At 42.5% G+C, this 7,089-nt stretch overlaps 1 long non-coding RNA gene across 1 annotated transcript in view; it reads left to right on the top strand.

Moving 5' to 3' along the window:
• LOC139105863 (uncharacterized) overlaps positions 1 to 6,667 on the top strand; it is a 150,656-nt gene extending 143,989 nt beyond the window's left edge. Inside the window, exon 4 of the long non-coding RNA XR_011546250.1 lies at positions 812 to 6,667. This is a non-coding gene — a long non-coding RNA (uncharacterized lncRNA). The remainder of the gene's footprint in view (positions 1 to 811) is intronic.
• The last annotated feature ends 422 nt before the right edge of the window (positions 6,668 to 7,089 follow it).

Here is a 7,089-nt window from a genome sequence, read left to right on the forward strand (position 1 = left end):
AGAAGGCCACATTTTTCAAATTAAAAACGCTTTTACTAAAATATCTGACAAAAAAAATAGGGAAAAAAAAAATCTGCGAAATTTGTGCGAAACTTTTAAATTGTAATGAAAACTAATGCAGTTTTGAATAAATATATAAAATGTTATTCCAATATTTAAAATTTTAAGTAAATCTCTTTAGAATAGTTTAAATGAGAATTGTAGGAAAAAAAACTGTTCATAAACGTACGTAGATATGCGATACAATAACAAGATATAATGTACAAGCGGAAATAGATAAGAGTGGCGGAGATGACTCGAAAATCAATTTATAACTATACCTAACGGATAAATTCGCACGCGGGATATGGCAGCAATATCGTTACTCGACAGATTTACAGAGTGGACTCAATTATATCGATGTCGTTCCATGCATGACGCGACAGAGAGGTCATCTAAACGAGAACCCATCACAGCGTAATACTTCTACGATAGTTTACGACGACAGATTAATACGGAATTTATGGACAAAGTTTCCTCGTATTGAGTTCCCACGCGTAAAAGTTTTTACCAGTTGCAGCTGCACCGAGAGTGCAGCGTTACAACCACAAATTCAAATAACTCTGTAGAAAAATCTTGGTAAAAAAAATTATAGAAACCTTCATCTTATTATTCTAAATGACGTTTAAAAAAAACAAAAAATTAATAATTTTAATAATAATTTTATAAAACACTTTATCTTCTATCCTTTTCATGTTTTGCAAAATTTTTGAATTAATCATTTTGTAATATCATTTATTTTCATCTAATAAGATGCATTTTTCTTTTGCAGTGCATCATGGAGTTCGCTTTGCCTCGAATTGAGGGAGGAGAAAGGCAGATCCAATTTTCAGTCAAAATTGGAGATGGTGGATATCCGAAATATACGAGTCAATGAAGTTATTCACGGTTCACATTAGCCGCTTAAGATTAAAGTAACTTCAGCTCGGCGCCCGCTCGACCGAGGAATTTATCCCCCTTTGTATAACCTACTCCAATTTTTCCCGCCCCGTGCGCTCGCTCGGGAAAATAACTAACTCGCTAGATACCCGGTATCGTTCTCCCGCTCGCACAAGCGACGTCTTCCCTTTTTTTTTTTTCTTTTTTTTTCCCCCTTTCGCCGGAGTCGCGACGCCTCGGCCGCGGCTTAACCTACGGTGCGCTGCGGGATGAGGGAAAATTGGAAATGCGGCTAAAACGAGGAAAAAGTTAAATTAAATACTCCGCAGTCCGCATGCCCGCCCGCGTCCTTTTTACCCGGATTTTTCAATTTCCTCCGGAGCTTCCTTTCCTTCACTATCCTACCGACACCGCCGCCTCCATCGCGTCCTCTTTCGCGTGGACTGCTGCTGTCACTTCGCTTCGGTCCGCCACACTCTTGCGAAATGATAGCTCGAGTGGCTCCCGACTGCTTAAGGTAATCACTCGAGAAATTCCGGCGCTACCCTCAATTGAATTTCATGCCATTCGCGCCGCACTAATGAGAAGGCAATCGTCAAGTTTTCTTTCCAATTTTCAAGCACGTCCGAATAAAGTCGAATGCGTGCGTTCAAGGTGACAAAGCCGAAGAAAATCAAGCTAGACCACGAACTGACGATGAGTTATAAAGTAACAAGCGTATTCGTTTTGAACAATGGAAAGTAGAGAAACATAAGACAAAGAAAAGATAGTGATATTTTCGATAATAAAATCAAATTGTGCTCCTTTTTCCGAAAAGATAAAGCCGGTAACGTTATCTAAATTAACCTAGCTAACGTGCATTTATATTTCGCATACTATTCAAATTTAAATTTAATTTTGCAAAAGCCACGGAATAATTAAAGTTCTACAAAACGTGCAAACAAAAAGCAACGTCCTCTTTTTAATTTATGAATTTCTATTCTGCTCCTCTCTATTCGGAGTTTTAAGCCAGCGCAATTTTTTGCCCGTAAACACTTTCTCTTCCGGCGATGCGCGAGTTCCTAATTTAGCGAATTCCCTAAATCTAAGAAATGCCACGTCTTAACGAGCGGAGAGCGGACAGGTGCGCCGAGGTATCGAATCGCCAAGTCCAGGCCTTCGGGCTCCGGGAACCTTCTAACCGCCTCGATAGAGTCATTATCGAGCAGGTGAATCCGCATACGAAGCTACGAGGCTCGGCGGGCACATAATTTTCGGGCCACACCGGGAGTAGCTTACCTCCGTGTAATGCACCTGCGCGAGCAGGTAGATAATCAGCCCGCGCGGCTCCGACTAATAATTGAAACCGAAATCCGTTCGTCCGCACGCGCACACACGCACGCGATACGAGCCCATCGAATACGAAGGGAATGCAGAACGAAATGCGCGAAACGCACGCGAGTTGTTAACCGTAATTGTGCCCGTACGTTGCCGACTTTATTATGATTCATTAACGTCGCGATTGGCAGGGAGGAACGAAAAACAGCGGGAACGAAGCTCGGATTACAATAGCGGGAATAACGTCGGGAATTCTTGCCGATGTTTGAACGCGACGTTACTCGCAATTTCAGCGTTAATTCTAAACACCGGATACGAAACGTTAATATTTGTGTAAGAAACGAAACAGCGGTGTCACTAGCGTGGAAAAACATTTTCCAGAAAGGAAACTTCGGTAACGAACTTTGAAAGAAGGCAGGAAAAATATTTGTTAAATAATTAAACTTTTTATTCTCCCCGGCGCGCCGTTATCCGCGCGGAATAATTATGAGACTTCTGGAGATGCAACTGAGAACGGGTTTAGCGAAAAACGGGCGGTAAGAACTTTTCTCCGAAAAGATATTAATTTTAGAAAGAAAGGCTCCCGGTCGGCCGATCGCAGCAATAATAATTTATAGGCTCGAGTGCAGTAACGCGAGCAAGGAGTCGTTTTTCTATGTTTTTCAAACGACCGGATGCTGCAGAAAGGGATGCTGTTGCGGGAATCGCGGTGGTGTGCGGCATACCGGGAATTGCCCGGTCGGGAATCCAATTAATGGCCGCGCGCGTCTTTTGGCTGCGCCGCGTTGCGTCCGCGATGCATCGGTTCGGCGGTCGGAATCGGGCTTTCGAGGGACGTGGAGGGCAGGGAGGGTTCGACGTGTTTTGGCCGAGAGAGTGCCGCGAATCTCGATATCCCGCATAACTATCCGTCCAGGTGGCCGTCTACGAAAACGATCCGGAAACGCGCCTCCTTCCGCACCGAATTCCGCTGTTTTCTCCGACCCGTAAGTTAGCAGACGGATTGTGCGCATCCCACGATCCCCGGTATCTCTCGGATGCTGCTAAACGCTCCGCGAGTTTGTCCGGAGGCCGACCGTATGCGTGAGTTTACGATTCCGTGCGCGGCGCGGTCGAGAAATGCCCGGTTCGATTTATTGCGGCCGAACTTCTCGAAATTGCAGGCAATGCGAAGGCCCACCGTTTATGCGATTGCGTGCTTTCGGTGTAATAGAAAGTGGTACGTTTAAAAAGGCGAGAGAAGGCGGTTAGGAAAATTGATACAATTACATTTGTAAAATGTCTGTTTTAAAAAATACATACGCGAGGTCGATTGTTAATTTATTAAATGTTGAAATGTTAAATGGTTGATTTTAAAGAGGTGAAATACATTCCAGCGAATAAAAATTAAACGAGTTTCCGCGTGGAATAACACGGGCCCTTGATCCCAGAGTTACGGATCTCTCGGCAATAATCTTTCGACTCTCTCTTAATGCGCATCTTTATCCCGCAAGAGGAGATATTAGAGATCGGACCAGATGTATGCGGTCCGAGAAAATCCTCGGCGATAATCCGGACAAGGTGCGGAGATCCGGCCCCTTATTTTTCTCCCTATTACGAAAACAATCTCCGTTCATTTTCCGTTTTTCCTCGCGCGACGAATGGCCACATCCCGACGCAGGGATGAAATAACATCGCGCGCTGTTTAACTTCCCTTCACCGTCAAAATAGCGGCGGGTTACCGCGAAGTTGAGCGGGCAAGTAACTTCGTTGCTCAGCCAGTCTCCTTATTGACTTCCGCAAGTTCGCCGTGGAAGTTACGCGTTCAATTTTGTTTTTTTTTTCTTTTTTTTAATATTTTTTTTATATTTAACGAAAGGTGCTAAAAACCCGTAAGCAAGCGACGTAAGCTGCTCGATCCGGCTCTTGCTCGGGCTTCGCGTAGACTCGCCTTTTTGCAGGCTGGGACGAAGGATCGCCATTAATCCGGTTAAAGCGGTCAAACGCCGTCGGAATAAATCAATAATGGAGCTTTTCAACTGCGAACGGATAATAATATTTGCGCCCGCTGTCTACCTTTTCTGCCCATTTCCCTTGCTCGCGTCTCTTATTTCCTCGCGTAACGATGTATTTTCCCGGCGGTATCGCGAGACGAATTTTTCGTTGTGCGAAGTGACGTCCCGCGACATTATAATTTTCGAACGAACGATGAATTACAATGGACAATGAGCGACGCGCTGATAATTGCGGAAGGACACGTACCGCGCGATAATAATAGTAATGATAATAATAATAATAAATAATTAAGCTTCTGCCGGTTCCGACATATCGGGTCCCTCGTTAAAATCCGAATAAATAATTTCTGTTTTACTGTCGCGCGATTGAAAGCGCTGCAATTTGCGGCGCACTATTGATTTATTTATTAAAATTTTATTTTGTCTTCTCGTCCTCTCTTCCATTCCTTCTCCGCGCGGAATTCAATCAATACCTCAGTACCTGTACGTAAAACGGTACACCGATATTGAAATATAGACACTCGTCTCATTAACTATATGTACATGATAGCATCATTCGCCACGAAATAATATCTCGTCCAATATTAAAACTAAAGGGTTTATAATCATTGTGTACTTTAAAGGAATTACTTTTCTAATCGGTGTTGATTAATTTCTTTTCCTAGCGAATAAAATAATTTATAGCTTTTTTTTAAAGCATTAATTTGCTATTTAATTTAATTTAATTTACAACTAAAATCGTATTTAACGCTGTATATAGAGAAATTAAATATTTGATTATATCGAGAGTGTTAATGTCGGATGTGAATCTGACGATCGAGTGGCCGTGAGCGAATTTTTATCTAGCATGTAATAAATCGACTTTATGTCCATTCACGGCATAAGAGGAATCTACCGATTTGAGAAGCCTGGCCCTCACAATACCGCGCGCATTTTCAGATAAGAGAACCTTAAGGCCCCTTGTCGTACATTGCCTAAGGCTGGCTCGATCGTTGTCCGTGTCCACGTGAATTCCCGCTGCCCTTAAATCACTGTATGAATTTTTTTCAGGGCGACCTAATGTGCTAAATTTTTCGCAAAAGATCCGAAAAATCTCGACGCCGAAGTCACCGTTGAAATTTAAATCGCTTAGTCAATCAGTCTTATTTAAACTTCATTTACAACGACTTCCAGGACGATCCATTAAAGGAATTGATCATCTTTCCGATAATTTTAATGCAATTGAGTTCAATTTGAAGTCGAAGATGCTGCGAGAATTTTATTACACCGCATTTACGGTGAGATATAATAAGTCGGGGTCTTTCGTGAAAGGATACCTCACTTTTATCGATTTAATTTATTATTTATTCCGACGTTTAATAATTAAAATCAAAATGTCGCATCTTCACCGACGAATATTACCTCGTTTAAAGTGGATTTTGTTTTACAATATCAAATGTATTATTAAACGATGATAATTTGATGTAATTCATTTGCGGCAACTGCTAGTCGGTCATTGTTCGCGATAATTGAAATGACATTAGCGGCTCTTAATGGATATAGATGTCGTTCTTCAGCATCCGGTGGTCGAAGTAATCCGGCCGAGACAATATGAAGACGAAACGGCTCGCGGAACTCCGATGTAACTTCGACTACGCGACGTTATCCATCACGCGAAGCGAAAAAAGAAAATTGTAATGGAAAAAAGATGTAATAGAACCGCCGGAAAATCTCTGGAAATGTGCCGCGGAATCGTCGCGTCTTCGAGATGAGATTTCGGAAATCCTTATTTACACTCCACTGCTTTTCGCGCGGTCGACCATCGCGTGCTCTCGGACCAGCGTTTCTCCGAGTTGCACTCGTTAAACCGAAATCAGTGGCTAATCGATTTACGACGATACATTGCCGGCAACGGTTGCCGAGATAACGTAATCCGGGGGCGCGATTCTCACGGGTGGGAACGTCAGAGAGAAGAGAAATGATAACGACAAGCCGCGGCGTTGTTCGAATAGTCGGCGGGATCGCGCATTGCTCTCGCCTCTGTTTCGCCGCAAAGTTGCTCTGAAAATTTCTCTCCTTGTTTCCTGGTTTGGCGTTAAAAGTAGATTTTCCGGCAATATCCGCCGGAGAAAAAGGGATCCGCGAGAGATAATTCTTGGCCCGCGCGTATTTTCAAAAGTTCATTGTCCGTTTCGTAAAACTTTGATATCCCGCCGTATGTTTAAACGTATTCGTTTAATTTTTTTAAAGATATTAGAAAAAACTATGCGTGCGTTATTTTTTAAGAGACTCTAACTACTACGAAAAAAAAAAATCATGCGACTTACCAATCTGCATGAGCTTCAGCGGAGGTGTTGAGTTCTGCCGGTGACTGTAACAGAAAGAGAAAAATGTTATTGTAGACATGTACATTAATTATCAAAATTAATAAAGAGAATTGTAAAAATTTATATTTGAAATTTTATTCAAAAAATTGATTCCTACCTAAGAGTTGCTCCGCCGATGCAGGATGCCTATCCGAGGCCTGCTCCTCCTCTCAGATGGGACGTGTCGAGTCATCCTTCCGCGAACTGGAAACTCGCGAACACCCCGACCGTGATTTTACAATCGCGAAAATTATTGATCACTTTTGCGCGTTTCTGTCCGGCACTCGCGTTTAAAATAAAGTCAAAAAATTACGTCCGAATACTTTGCGGAACTCCCGGAACGACCGACGAACCGGCTGCGGTTCGTATAATTAATAATATCGGCGGTGACGACACTTTCGTTGACAGCAGTGGTTGCAGCTGCCTCGTTCTGTAACAAAAAAAAATATATATAATTTAATAAACGGCAACAATAGAATCGATTATTAGCTATTCAGATATTATTCAGGATTAAA

This window comes from Cardiocondyla obscurior, linkage group LG10 (genome assembly GCF_019399895.1).
Source record: "Cardiocondyla obscurior isolate alpha-2009 linkage group LG10, Cobs3.1, whole genome shotgun sequence".
In the NCBI taxonomy this organism is placed as follows: domain Eukaryota; kingdom Metazoa; phylum Arthropoda; class Insecta; order Hymenoptera; family Formicidae; genus Cardiocondyla; species Cardiocondyla obscurior.